The 15,388-nt window shown below is 42.1% G+C and overlaps 1 protein-coding gene across 3 annotated transcripts in view; it reads left to right on the top strand.

The window, feature by feature from the left end:
- Positions 1-15,388, top strand: part of esrrb (estrogen-related receptor beta) — a 115,395-nt gene that overhangs the window by 92,471 nt on the left and 7,536 nt on the right. The window lies entirely within an intron of this gene.

The following is a 15,388-nucleotide window of genomic DNA, read 5'->3' as shown; positions in this document are numbered from 1 at the left end:
AGTGAACCACTCGGCCCGGATCTCAGAGACGGGATATCCCGGAGAGTATGACTCAGTATAGTGCTTTCCAACCCTTGCTAGCAAAGGGAGTTTCTCTACTCGATCCACGGATCTACCCAGTGTCTGTGTTTCAAAACACTGAGGAGGCCTGTGAAGGCCTAAGGGCTGATCTAATTGGGAGGCCTCACGAGAGGCCTACGACCGTCTGACCAGACTCTGGAGGCCGCATGCTCATAGTGACCCTCGGTGAGGGTAGCACAAGGTCCGCCTGGTAGGCAGACAAGGCTGTAGGCAGGAAAGGTTCCGGGAGGGAACCAATTGCAGAGAATGAACACTTTAGCGAGCCAGGGCGCAAGCTCGCCTTCAGCAGCTGCCTATTAAGGCTAGCTGAGACTGATAGCAAGATGCCACTAGCTTCATAAACCCAGCACCATTAGGGAAACGTTACAGGGAGGCCCAGAGAGGCCTACTACCTGATAGCCAACGTAAGTGGGAATTCACCTTCAGGGAGGCCCGTGAGGCCTACTACCTGATAACCACAGTATGTGGGGTGCTCACCTTCAGGGAGGCCCAAACAGAGCTCAAGGGGCGAAATACTCAGGAAGAAGTCAAACAGACCCGTGGGCCGGACATAAGATCTATCTGAAGCTCTAGCGTCAGTCAACACTCAAAGAAAAAAATTCTAAGAGAGAGACCAACTACTCTACCCTGAGGTGGCTAACAGCCCGAAGGCTAACATAGTTATCGTTCTGGCCACCTAACGGGGAACTTCAGGGCCCTAATAATCCAGGAAACTTATTACCTTGACATGAAACCAAAGCTCTATACAGGGAACGAGGTCTGTAGAGAGATACATTTCGGAATTTTAATTCACAAAAAATGACTCTTAAAAAGACCAGTCAGCTCACCTGCGGCGTGTGGAGTGAAGACTCGCCAGATAGTTCTTTATGAACTTCGGGTCCACCACTTTACATGCCTGAAAGAGGCGTTTCTACTAACCAAGCCTAGGCGGGCCATTGGAACATCGTTCTTATCATAGGCCCAGCCCCAGGCCTGATTTAATGAACGTCTGGGGAGTCAGAAGAGAGGAGAGGGCTGGATTTCTTTTTAATGAAGCCCTCCGGGGAGATTATCCATCAGCGACGCTGTGTGTGCTTGTGCTGGATAACCTCCATCAGATCCCTTTTCTTGCTGGAGTCATACCTTTTCTGCGCCCTGTTCCTCAAAGGAGGGGGCGCACGAGAGGCGACACTGGCTCTCTGGCCCTGTCTACGGTCCTCAGACCGTGAAGGAACAGGCCCTCCCGCCTGCCTGGGCGTGGAACCGGATCTCAGCGGTATGCAGGTCCTAAAAGCAGCTGAGCGCGCCTTCGCCTCCCTGAACTTCCCAAGCAACGCCTCCACGGAGGGACCAAAGAGTTCAGAGGGCGAAACCAAAGAATCGAGGAGGAAGGCCTTCTCTTTCTCCCCGACGTCGGCCAGGTTTAACCAAAGATGTCTCTCCGTGGCCACCATCGCCACCATCGACCGACTGATCGCGGCAGCAGTTTGTTTGGTGGCCCGGAGCGCAAGAACCGTGGTTCGGCGCGGCTCAGTAACCGCCTCAGGGGACATCCCTCCCCCCTGGCCGAGATCCTGCAGCAGGTCGGCTTGGTATGCCTGCAGCACCGCCATGGTGTGCAGGGAAGCACCAGCCTGAACCGCTGCCGTGTATGCTCTGCCATTCAAACGCGCTGTTGTCTTTAGCGGTTTGGATGGCAGAGTTGGAGCTCTCAGTGTCGACGCCTGCCCAGACACGAGATAGTTCGCAAACGACTCGTCAAATGGGCGGCATCGACACATACCCATGCTCTGCGATCCCCTCAACATCAGCAAAATTAACCCGCTGATGTCGGTGAATACGGGCAGAGTATGGGCTCTTCCATGCCCACTCGATCTCCGTGTGAAGATCAGGAAGGAATGGAAGGCTCACCTGAGCTGGTGGTGTATGGCCGTGGAGAAACCGATCGCCGAGCCTACCGCGAGCGGTCTCTCCTCTAGCGCGTTGCCATGGCAGCTACAGCCTGTTGGCGGCGCGCTCCACAACATCCGCCAGATCTGCATACACGGGGCAGGGTGGCTGAGAGGGTTCAGAATCTACCTGATTATAAACCTCCCCAGCCATCTCCTGCTCGTCCTGAAGAGCAGCAACTGCAGGAAACCGTTGGTGAAAAATCCTCATCATCGACCTGCAGTTCGCCCTCGTCAGCCGTCGAATCATCTGAGAGGTTTACAGCACTCTCAAGATGATCGACGAGCTCTATCTGGAAGCCCATGATGCAAATCGCCGCTCTGCCTCGGCACGAGCGGGACCACGAGGACCAGACGTTGAACCCCCTTCACTCGAGAAGAGGGCCAGACGAGAGCGGAGCGTTTTAAGAGAAAAACGCTCACAGTTCACACAGAGGATTCCCTCGAGAACCTCCCGTGCGCGCTCTTCTCCCAGGCAGGAAAAGCACACTCGTGTGCTGTACATTTAATTTTCTTACCGTTTCATTGAGTAGCCTTTTCAAACAGACAGTCCCTGAAGACGATGAGATGGTTTGTCATGTTTGCAAGGCGCCCTTTTATACTTCCAGGTCGCACGTTAATCATTCACGCTAATGATTCACGGGCTGTCGCCGGTCAATATGATTGACGTGATTTGATAGTGATTTCAGACACCTGTCACACCTGAGGCGTTTCCCCATAACGTCGTTGACGTATTGTTGAGTTCCCTTCGAAAGGGAACCACTTTTTGCACCAGGCTGTAAACATATTTTTTTCTGCTGTAAAATTGGGCATTTTAACAAGGGGGTCTATGGAATTGATTCTCTTTTGAAGCCCGTCTCTAGAGGCCAGACGGTGAATTGCAGTTTAAGTCACTTCCGTGTTGGTTTCGAGAGAGAGATCGTAAGGTTGCCGCTTGGTCATTACATGTAATTTTCAATATCACCTTTTGGCCAAATCGGTCAAATTAGCCACATGTCTGTGAAATTTTAGCAAGTAAAATTGTCAAAGTCACTTGTGAAAGAAGGCATTATTACATTTTTTTTTTTTTTTTAAATTGACAATACCTCTGTTTTTCTAAATCCTAAAGCTGCGGTCACACTTGTGACATTTCAGTGACATTTCGCAAGCAAAAACGGTCCATTGTCTCTTGTATAAATATATTATTCTATGCATCTCTTGTATAGAAATATATTTCACCCTCACAAGAAAATCCCAATCGTGTGGATTCCTATTGAAGTGACTGCAATATCATTCACTTTGAGGATTTGTTCCAGACAGAACCTAGGGGTAAATAAGAGACAGAATCCAGCAATTTCAACAGGAATCCATGCGATCTGGGTGAAACATTTTGCAGGGGTTCAAGTTGGTCATGCAAATTCACTGCATTGACCATCAGACAGCTGCTTGGTTTGAAAGTAATTTCCCAGCAAACAATAGCCGTCATTTCACTGTATTGGTTAACTATAGACCCAATGTTATCCGGCTATGAGTAACCCACATCTAGCCAATATAACCTTGAATTTGGTTACAACCAAAATAACTTGCAAGATCTTTGATAATTCCTCAACCAGCCATACTGAATTTGGATATGTTTCTCCTCAGTCCAGTTTTCATAATCAGTCATGGGCACCTGTATGAAACTGCTTTGGTAACGCATGTGCAGTTCACCAGGTAACAGGCACATTGTCACCCCTGATGATGGCGGATAATTCCCCTCGTACACACAGTGATTCCTCTTGTATCCGCCCGTCTTCCTCTCTCTCCTCCTGGCTTGGGTTTGCCGTTTTCTCGTTGTCATTAAACGGTGAAATCTCCTTGATGTGTTGGCGAGGCTGATCCAGCTCAAGCTGTGTAATCTCCTTGTAATGGAGTGTGAATACTGCCGAACGATAAATCAGCACCTCATCAGCGGCCTTTATTAAATATAGACACCGACCGACAGACCTTAGTATATTCAATTTAACCATTGACGGGCTCCATCGTGATGGATGGGGCAATCAAAGCCCGGACCCGACCCCTTGGCCACCCATGCGTGGGATGGGAGAGGTGCATGAGGGGCATCTGACGCAGAGGACAAGAGTCTTGGCTCTACTTAGTCGACTACTTGCCCGGGAAAGTCGTCAACTAATCGTCAACATGCCATTAGCAGTGCAGCATGTGTCGGCTACCAGTGTGTGAGCAGAGATGATGCAGTCATGGTCACTCGCATAGATATTTTGGCTTGTAAAGACCCCGATATACTTCAAGTGAAACTGAAACTGGTGTGACGTAATTTAGAGTGAAATCATTCACGTTCATTTGTCAATGAATTTTGCTTGGAGTTTGTTTTTCGAGTTCATAACAGCTCATCAAAGGCCTTGTCCGCACTAATACGTTTTCGTTTGAAAACAAATGCATCTTTTTCTCTCCGTTTTGGTCTTCCGTTCACACTGAAACGGCGTTTTTATTAATGAAAATGCGACTGAGTCATGTGACTCATATTGTACCAATAGATATTTATGTTTAAACCGGTATTGTACCTGTCATGTGCTGTTCACTTTCACACTGTTGCTAAAATGTTACTTTGCACACTCTTCATATCACAGTCCTGCAAAGATGACAGAATTGACTCATATTTGCTATCCTGCGGTAAATCATGAGAGCAGCTTTAGCGTTTTAGACCAAACATATAGTGGTGAGTGAGAGCGACCTGGACGCTTCAGTGAAGGCTGAGATATTTTGCTGAATAAAATTATCCTGTCAGAAGAGTTGTGCAATAAATTTATTATTTATTTTTCCTTCTGTATCATCTCAGTGAGCTTTTGTGATGGTTTACTCATGCGCAGTAAAGGTGAATTTAGCATTTTCAGGCGTTTTCCAAAAGTTTCTCATCCACACTGAAACGTCTGAAAACGCCAGTGTGGACTGAAAGCGTTTTCAAATGAAAATGCTGTTTTCAAATGTATCCCGATTAATGCAGACATAGCCAAAGTGTAGTTGAACCAAAGTTGAACACCTCTGAACTCCCATTGGTCTGTGGTGATGATGTAATAGGTGGGTGTGGCTGTGAGGCTCCGCCTTTTTCTCTGTAGTAAGCCTCTCCCATTCATTTCTTCTGTTCAGTCCATTGATGTCTAACATGAGTAAAAACATGAATGCACTGGACAGGACATGAACACGCAAACTCGTGTCATAGATATCCTGTTGCGTCGTCTTCTTAAAATGCACTTCTGAAATGTAATGTTCACTTTTGTGTTGCTCCGTTCTGTTGTTACTGTTACAGTTATTATCCACAGTTAAAGACACGTGGAGTCAATACCTTGAGGAAGCTGTTTTGCGGGGTCAGATCCGTCAATACTACACGGCTACTCGTGAACCATAGAATCAATTTAGCAGTGGAAATAAATGATGTGTAATTACGTGACTGATTAAAGCTGGTTTCTGCCTGTCATCAAGCTGAAGGGCTCATGTCAGGCCCAGTGGGTCTCTGGGGACGAGTACGCAGCGGTGCGGGCAGGTCAGAAGGTCACAGGACGCAGATTAAGACAAGGGTATTACTGTATTTAACAGAAGCAAACGTCATATAGTTCACGCTTCACTGACTAAATGAGCTCTAGTTCTGCACTGGGTTCTGATGGGACGCTTATTGCTTGTAAAGTATTGATAGATCTTCATTTAAATCAATATGAAACGCCACTCAGAAGCCATTTTACTTACACAATTGACAAAATAGGCTTGTTTTGTGAAATTCACTGCAGTTTCGAACTGAAATAAACACTAGTGTCAGTAAAACACCAATTATTTTTATTCCTTTTCACACAAACTTTGATTACAGGTGCAGATTAAGACCTTTTTTTGCACAATTCCTTTCACTATACTATATAATGACCTCAAAACACTTTTATTATAGTGCATAACCTATTAACAAATTTTGAATTTTAACACAAACAGCTCCATATGTTTGACTTATCCGAAAGAGTAAACTTGCTCGTTCGCTCACCTGGTACAGAACTGCTTTTGTAATGCAAGTCATAATAAAAGAGCTGAAAAACTACATTTTATAACGTGATAGAGCATTAACATTTTAGCGTCAGACCTATTGCTTCCTCAGTGAAAAAGAACTATACCAAAATTTATTTCATACTTAGTATACTACAAATCCATTAACATATTTATTGACATATCGCTTGAGACTTACTGATATAATTAACATTTATTTGGAGTGCTTTTTTGTTGCACAATGCACATTTCTTAATATGAGTGTGTTTAATATCACTATTAGTAAGGATAGTATGATCTCTGTATAATATCAGTCTTTAAAAGCAAGATTTTTAAAGTGTACCTTAAGTATTCTTGAAATAGTTCCTTTTTAACACAATCAAATATACTTAAGTATATCTTTAGTTGAACTTCAGCACTATTTTTGGATAACTAAAGTGCATTAAGTACAAAATTAATTGTTCCAATTTAGCAGACTTTAAGTGTTTCAATTTAGTGTACTAAAAGTACAATTACAGGGTATTTATATTAAATACATCAATATTTAAATCTATTTGTAGCATACTTAGCATAAAATAAATGTACTTCAAATACATTTTAGTATATTTATTTTGCACTAAGGAATACGTACATAAAACGTTGCCAGATTGATGTTTATCTATTTCGGAATAGAAATATTATAAAGATGAACATTTTATCTTTAGAATAGCGTCACAGATGATTCATTTACAATAAGAGCACAAATTAAGAAATCTGATACATTTTTGACTTCAAGGTTGCTGTATGTTGCAATGTCTTTCCTGCTTCTGATTGAGCAGATCTGTGAAATTATTAAGATCTGATATTTGTCAAATTTTGTACAAACCTAATAAGACTGTAAAAGGATTGTCTTGTGTTTCTCTGGCTGATGTGATCGTGGTTGATTGACTGATATAAAGACTGCGAGGTGGAATCTGCTGCATGACTTTTATTTGAATGTGTATTTTGCCATGAGATGAGGCGAGAGACACGCATGAGCTCAAGGCACGTGAGAAATAATTTATGGAGCAGCGTAATTTATGAGCAGACATGTATTGATTGGGTCCTTGCTGATGATGTCATGCGGAATGTAGAGGAATCTCACTAACACACATTTGATTTTATCACAGTGGAGACTGTCCATTGACTTCTGTGGCTTTTATAGTGAATTAAGGCTCATTTCTAGACTCTGGCCCTCACACAAACCTTTTTTACGTTATTTATTTATTAACCCAATTACAATGCATATCTTTAAAGACTGTTTTTCTCGAAACGAGTCAGACATGTTCACTTCAAAATACAAAATCCCCTCTATAAAAACCTTTACCTCTATTTTTTCTCAACAAAATCAATCAATTTTGTACCTGGATTTCTGTTCTGAAGACGTATGCAAATTAGTGTGTGTTTTAATTAGATGCCACAGAAAACCTGAAATACAGAACAATTGTCTAAATGTGCTGTTATTAATCTGTTAGTTAAAATATTTAGTGTTCTGTCTTAATTAAAACAAACAATACTGAATCTGGAGATGAAAAGAGGAAGCACATCACAGATTGAACGTGTGCAGTGATTTCTGAAATCACTCCTGATATAACACTGATGAAATGACGCTGTGGGACTGGTGTATTAATAATGCATAAACCATCCACGGATGCGTATCTGTGTAATTCAGGTTTGTGTACTTTAATTTCAAAAGCATATCGGTTTCATATCTACACGCTTGTGGATGTGGGCATTAAAAGAAGTGTTTTTTTTTTAATGATGAGTTCATCATATGACCTGAGAACAAAGTGCTTTACTGTGTTTAAGCTCTCATCGAATATAGTTTGACAGGACATATGTGCGTAATGAAAAGGTCTTAAGAGCGATGTATTGTTATTTTCAGCATCATGTGACATGGGCTGAAGGGTTTGCTTTCGAGAGACGGTGTTGATTGACAGTGAAACTCACACAAACTTCACCAACAAACCATCAGTTTGACAAGGAGGAGGAGACCACAGCCATAAACTGGCAGGAATACATCTCAGATATAGGCTTGTGAATACAGGCAGATTAAAACTTGTCATTTTTTATGGTTATTTTGTTTGTAAAAAGGCTGCCTGACTCATAAAAAGCCTTTTTGCAAAGGTTTCTGCTTTTGCCTTTTTACAGAATTGAGGCCTTTGATTTAGCGAGCGTGATTATATATCAGGGAGACGGCCGAGCTTTTCTTTGTTACAGAAGATGTTTCCAGCAATGAACTTTATAGGGCTGCATAAAAACAAGCTAAAAACTGATTACATTTTTTACTAGTGCTTAAGATAGATCACAATGACAGCTGTTTTTCCACAGAGAGTAACCACTATCTCTGAAACATGTGTAAATGGACATGAGAAGTGATTCTGAGACAGAGATTAAAAACACCTGTGTCTCTAACAAACATTATCAAGACTTTGACTTAAACACCCAACTCTTACAGTCATGGATAATTGTTTCCTCACCTAATACTTGTTCCTATTCTTATTGTTTAAACTTAAAAGCTGATTGTGATAATCTGCTATCAAAATGTAAAGACTTGCTCTGTCTCCTTTGAAGATAAGCCATGTGTTACAGGGATTTTACCATGGTAAGAGCTATTCTTGTGAACAATGCAAAGCTTTAATAAAAATCCCTCAACAGCAGCAAAAAAATTATAAAATGCATCAATATTCAATCGATTGTTTTACATTTTGGGGTTTAAAATACTTTTTTAATTAATATTCATTAATATTCAGTAATATTATCAATTTAACTTGTTGAGCTGAATAATCCCAGCTATGTTTCTCAGAAAGTTCTGGCAATGTTCTCGTAAAGTTATGAACAAACGTTCTTCCAGTAACGTTTATAGAATGTTTGTTTAAAGTTATACGGTCTTTAAAGGACAATTCCGGCCAAAAATTTACCTAGGGGTAAATAACACATGGGTACCGAGTTGACCGCTCTCTGGGATGTGTTTTCATGATAATCGAATGTACCCAGTTTTAGCCTTAGTTTTAGATTTAGCACAGATTAGCTTATAACGCTAGTATATTGGGCATAGAATAAGTAAAAATAAGGAGCCATCTTTGGAAAACAGTCTCGACCAGTCGAACCACGAACAGCGTGCTACGTGCTGGTCGATTGTCACAGTTCAGCTCACGTAGCACGGCGTTTGTGGTTCGACTGGTCGAGACTGTTTTCCAAAGATGGCTCCTGCCTATATACGTGAAGTGTACTGTCTTTATAAAGCATCTTCTTATTAAACTGTCTGTACACTTACAAAGTTCTCAATGCTCGGTTTGCAGGTAGAGACCCTCATTATGCTTCCGTGTTAGTGTGGGGCTAGTTTGAGCCTTGTTAGTGGTATTAACTAGCGATTTTTATTTTTACTTATTATATGCCCTATATATTAGCGTTATAAGGTAATCTGTGGTGAAACTAAAACTAAAGATAAAACTGGGTACATTCGATTATCATGAAAACGCATCTCAGAGAACGGTCACCATGTGTTATTTACCCCTAGGTTCATTTTTGGCCAGAATTGTCCTTTAATAATGCCCTCAAAACGTTAGCACAAAAACATTATTTATACATTGTCCGTGGAACATTTTAACCTGAAACATTTGGTTGGATGTTCGTCTAACGTTTTTTTTTAATTCAAGCACTTGTTTCAGAATGTTCATCTGACATTAAAAAGTAACATTCCAATAATGTTTATAGAATGATGAAATGGAATTTTTCCTTAATGTTCACATAGTAATCAAGAAAGTGCGTTTTTAAAACATTTGAAAAAAACGAACGCTTTGAACATTCAGAAATAACATCTTCTGGGAACTTAATGGGAATGTTAGCAAAACGTAAGAATGTATTTGCGTTATATGACACTAACTTTACAACATTGACATTGTTACTAAACTGAACTGAATCAACATTGAACTGGACCGAGCTGGAAAATGACAATTTTGTCACGTTTGTGTCTGTTTTGATCTTCTGTTTTCAGTATTAGTCACATGTCTTTTGTTTTCCTGCCACTCTTTTGTTACCATGCCAACCGTCATCAGTCCATCTTCATCACATGTGTCTTGTTAATTAACTTCATCTGTCTCACCTGGTTTATGTTCATCAGTATCTGTATTTTGTTTGTTCAGTTCAGTCAGTCTTTGTCTGTAGTTGAAGTTACATGGATGTGTTTAGTGTGTGTTTCTGCCCGTCGTTCTGCCTGCCTGTCTGTAGCTGTGAGTAATATATAGTAAACGTCTTGAATTGGAGCCTTTCGACTTTGAGCCCTTCTTCACACGCGCCACACCGTGACAGAACTACAGACCACAAGAAGTATGGAAGTAGGCCACTTCCTTCTGACCCCAGCCGATTGCCTGATCCATTATTTCCAAGATGGCTGCTCCATTGAGGAGTATGTCGCCGGTTTTCTGGAGCTCTCTGTTGGGGTGACCTGGACAGATGAGGTCTTAAAAAAAGTATTTTGGGGTGGACTGGATACACATCTGTACCAGCAAGCCCCAGCGGCCGCAATCCCAGGCTTGTTTGCCCGGTAGCTGGATCATGTGCTGTGGTTGACTGGCTCAACCTTCACCGTAGGTGAGGCTGATGACATCGCCATTCAACCACCATCTCCAGCCATCTCCATCACCAGGCCTCTGGTCCTCATCCCCGGTTCAGAGTCTCGTCCCGCCGAGACTGTTTCACCACCGCTGGTCCAGTCCAGCCCAGAGCTTTCACAGCTGGCCCCGTCCAGCCCAGAGCCTTCACCGCTGGCCCCGTCCAGCCCAGAGACTTCACCGCTGGCCCCGTCTAGCCCAGAGCCTTCACCGCTGACTCCGTCCAGACCAGAGCCTTCACAGCTGGCGCCGTCCAGCCCAGAGCCTTCACCGCTGGCGCCGTCCAGTCCAGAGCCTTCACCGCTTCACGTCCCGTCTGCCCAGTCAGAGACTGTTCACGTCCTGTCTGCCCAGCCAGAGACTGTGTTCCCACCCAGCCTCCCTCTCCCACCTCCTCTCATCTACCTCTCTGATCTTCTGCCTTTGCCTGTCAGCCCCTCAGCTCCACATCTAATCTCCTTCTGTGAGGTGGAGTCGCCATGGGTCTGCCAGCCTGCAGCTCCAGTCTGGTCGGTGGATCCCTGATCTCCACCTCCAACCTCCATGACCAGAACTTCGCCCATTCACGTCCCCTAGGCTCTTACCTCCTTCAGCTCCACCGTGGTCCATCAGTGCACCAGTTCCGCCAGGCTCCCTTGTCCCCCCGGATCCACCTTGGTCACTCGTCCACGTTCCCTCACATCTGGACTGCACTCCTCTGGCTTCACCTCGTCCTTTTGTCCCCCCGGCTCAGTCGGACTACTCACTCCCTTCGGTTCCCCTTTGGTCCTCACTCCCTCTGTCTTCACCGCGCCCTTCTGTATCCCCGCCTGCACCTCAGTTGCCAGAGCCGGCGGCCCCACCATGTCCCCGCTGGATCTTCGGCGTCGGCTGGGCTCGTTGGCTCTCCGGCTCCACCCTGGTCTCCTTTACCATCTGCTCCGCCCCCGTCAGTCGGCGCCCTGAAGTCTTCAGCCCCACCTCCTCCATGGCTCCTCCCTCCGTCGTCTCCGCCTTGGCCACTCGAAGGGTCGTCTCCGCCCTGGCCGCCTGCTCATCCTGCTCCGCCCTGGCTCCTTCTTCAGCGCGAGGTCGCGCCTTCCGATGGGGGGGGGAAGTAATGTTACGTTTGTGTCTGTTTTGATCTTCTGTTTTCAGTATTAGTCACATGTCTTTTGTTTTCCCGCCACTCTTCTGTTACCATGCCAACCGTCATCAGTCCATCTTCATCAACTGTGTCTTGTTAATTACCTTCATCTGTCTCACCTGGTTTATGTTCATCAGTATCTGTATTTAGTTTGTTCAGTCAGTCTTTGTCTGTAGTTGAAGTTACATGGATGTGTTTAGTGTGTGTTTCTGCCCGTCATTCTGCATGCCTGAAGGCAGTTTAGTGTTGATTCAGTTTCGTTGTAAAGATCATACATTTTTCTCCATGAATGAAACCAAGTCCCACCTTTTCTTCATATTGAATTTCCTTAGTGACTCAGAAATATGTATGTATTGTGGGTAGTGAACAGTGTTTCATGTCAACTATAAGCAAAGCCAGTGCTGTTAAAATGTTTTGCAAAGACACTCAAGTGAAAAGAAAACTGTGATCAACATATGGCATTCATGCTCTATCCAGCTTACACAAATACAGTCTAAGAACGTTTCATTAACCTTCCCATTAAGTTATGGAAACGTTATTTCTCATTATTCCGTTTAAAGTCCAGTTTTTTTAATTAAAAAAAGAAAATTATCTTTAAACTTTTAGGGTTTAAAAGTTTAGGGAACATTCCGTTTTATCATCCTCCAAACGTTATTGGAATGTTACATTTGAAACAAGTTGTAACATTTAAAAACACGTTAGACGAACATCCAACTAAAATGTTTCAGAAAAAAGCTCCATAAATGATGTGTAAATAACGTTTTTGTGCTAACGTTTTGAGAACATTATTAAAGACCAGATAATTTTGAACAAACATTCTATTAACGTTACTAGACCAGCATTTGTTCATAACTTTGAGAGAACCTTGCCAGAACGTTCATTCTCTGTTAGCTGGAATCAATATGCTTTGCACATGAATCTCTGAGCCATGAACCAAGTCCTGAGCCTGGATCACTGAAGTATTTCACATTTTTGTGTTTATGCTTAGAAGTGAGGCCAGAAGCAACTGCAGATGTTTGACCTGTTCTCCGGCTGCTCCCGTTCATCCCGCCGCCTCCAATCCCAGGCCCTTATTGATCCCTCTCCACATTGTCAAGGGCCCCGCAGTCCTGATCGCAATCTGTTAATTAATGTATCCTCCAGCTGTTCGCCCTCCTGATAAAGCAAATTAAACACTCAGCTTCCCCTTTTTCCCGCTTTCTTATTTTCCTTGGGCTCTTTCTGCCTGTCGGCCCACAAACACTGCAAAGTGTCAGATAGACATCGCCCGCTCATCTCTGCCTCAATAAGACCATTCATATGAAGGTTTGGGGTCAGGTGAGTGGATCAATACTGTAATCTATCAGCTCTTTAATCGAGAGCATGGCAGATAGCGCTGCTTTAGTCCACTTGTGAAGCAATCATTTTAATCATCAGACGCTGGGAGCGCGACTCGTATAATGTGCAAATGCACTGGCAAACATCACTGAAGAGTTTATTGACAGCTGTCAGACCCGAGGAAACATGAATAAAGAGCACAAACAATGAGCCCTTATTCGATTTATAGGAGCGTTTAATACTCTCGTATTTCTGTATTAAACAGTATCATTGATGGGAAAATTAAAGGCTTTTTGTTTGTTTTTTTGTATTTGTTTGTCATGCTCTTCAGTGTCCACCAATTGTAGAAAATACTCACATTTATCAAACTAAATGACTTCATACCATACTATAGTTTAATATAAATAAATTGATAATTATTTACTTGAACAATATATTTTCTTTTTAGGGGAATCCCAGGAAGGAAGTGATCGTGCTAGAAAATTGCATAACAATGATCAAAAAAGGTGTTGTAATAAATAACAGACACACACACACAGAGAGAGGGATTACATTGTCACAATGATACCTGCCATTAACACAGCGTATTGTTGACATTTCAGGAGAATTTGAACAGTGAACAAATTATGAAGCATGATTTTAAATGTCAGTGCAATTGTATTGTGTATCCAATTTTACAATATGATGATGCTGAATTTTTATTTAGAGGACAGACTTCACATTAAATATCCAATGTTTAACATATAAAACCAATGTCAGAAAACAATTTTGTGGCTGAAAATCTCACAGATATCTGAGTCCCTGTGTGACAACTAGCCCCGGGCTGCCCATAGACCTAGCGGCATATTTAATTTTTGACAGGAATGGAAATGAGGCATTGAGGGATAGAAGTGCAGTGTGTTCAATGGATTGTCTTGGTGTTTGACACACCGATGAAACATATTTCCAATACATATTTTTAAGTTGACAAAAACACCATGAAACAGTTTTAATTGCTTCCAGTTGTGAAAATGACGTTGTAAGATCCATAATTGGAATAATTCAAATTCAATACTAAAAGCATAAATGTCTGAGTAAATATTTAAATTAGTTTAGGTTTATGTTATGTATGTACATTCGTTGAGCACCCCCCTATTTATGTTGTAATGGTTTGCTCTGTTTTAGTATTGGACTGTCTTTAGCACCTTTAAGAATAGCTGTTCCCTTTAAGATTGGAGCTCTTCCTTTAAGAACGAAAGAAAGACGGAGCAACAGTTTATTTATTGTTTATTTTCTGTTTGTGCAAGAACTTTCAGTAAACAAATGAATTTTACAGATTTTTTTTATTATGAATATAGGACTGACCTGAAGAAAAATGCTACATCTACTGTAAATGCAGGTATCTCTATCAATACTCTACTCTATAAGCTTCAATGAACAATATCAATGAGAATAAACATAAGTTTACGTTGCTAAGAGTGGTTGCTAGGGGTGTTGTGTAGTGATACATAGAACGGTTGGGTGAAGCGGCCATAGCTGTGTTCATCGAGAATAAAACACAGCTATTGACCAATCCGAATCAAGGACTGGAACTAACCGTTTTATAATGATGTTTAACACATAGATTCAGTACTCAAGTATTGTACCAAAAGCTAAAAATGATCGCATTTGGAAGAAAATTATGGTACAGAATTTTATTTATATTTATAGATCAACAACTTTTTGACACGACCTGAAAATTCCTTTATTGCTAAACTATTACCTCAGCTTGGAAACAACTGACCTAAGCATCACGGCATGGAACATTAACTTATTTTTTTCTTGCAAAACATAAAGAGATGGCATGTTAATGATATACAACTATACAACTTTTGTATACAATATACAAAAGTAACGTTAACTTGTGCTTGTGAGAGAGAGAGAGTCATTCTCCACGATGATTGGCCGAGAAGACGTAACGTGAGATGAGATGGAAGACATGCGTAACACCACGTTCTCGTTCTCCTCACAATCATGACGGTAGACGTAGAATCCAAAGCTAGATCGATGAGTACAGAACCCCTATGATTACAACCACCATCATTTGAAGTGTCACAAAATTCTGAAATTATTGTACATTATGGGATTTTTTTCATTATTGATCGTACATCGTACAGAGGTCAAAATTCTCGTACAAATACGATAATTATCGTACGTCAAGGCAACACTGTTCAAATCAACTCACCTTCATTTTTACAGCGCTTTTAACAATATAGATAGTTTCAAAGCAGCTTTACAGTGATAATAGGAAAATTTACTGTAAAAATTACAGTAACAGATATTGTTTT

This window comes from Siphateles boraxobius, unplaced genomic scaffold (genome assembly GCF_051911475.1).
Source record: "Siphateles boraxobius isolate OS27281-9 unplaced genomic scaffold, OSU_SipBor_1 22, whole genome shotgun sequence".
NCBI classification, from domain to species: domain Eukaryota; kingdom Metazoa; phylum Chordata; class Actinopteri; order Cypriniformes; family Leuciscidae; genus Siphateles; species Siphateles boraxobius.
Note: the sequence above shows the minus strand (reverse complement) of the source record. Positions and strands in the feature narration are given on the sequence as shown.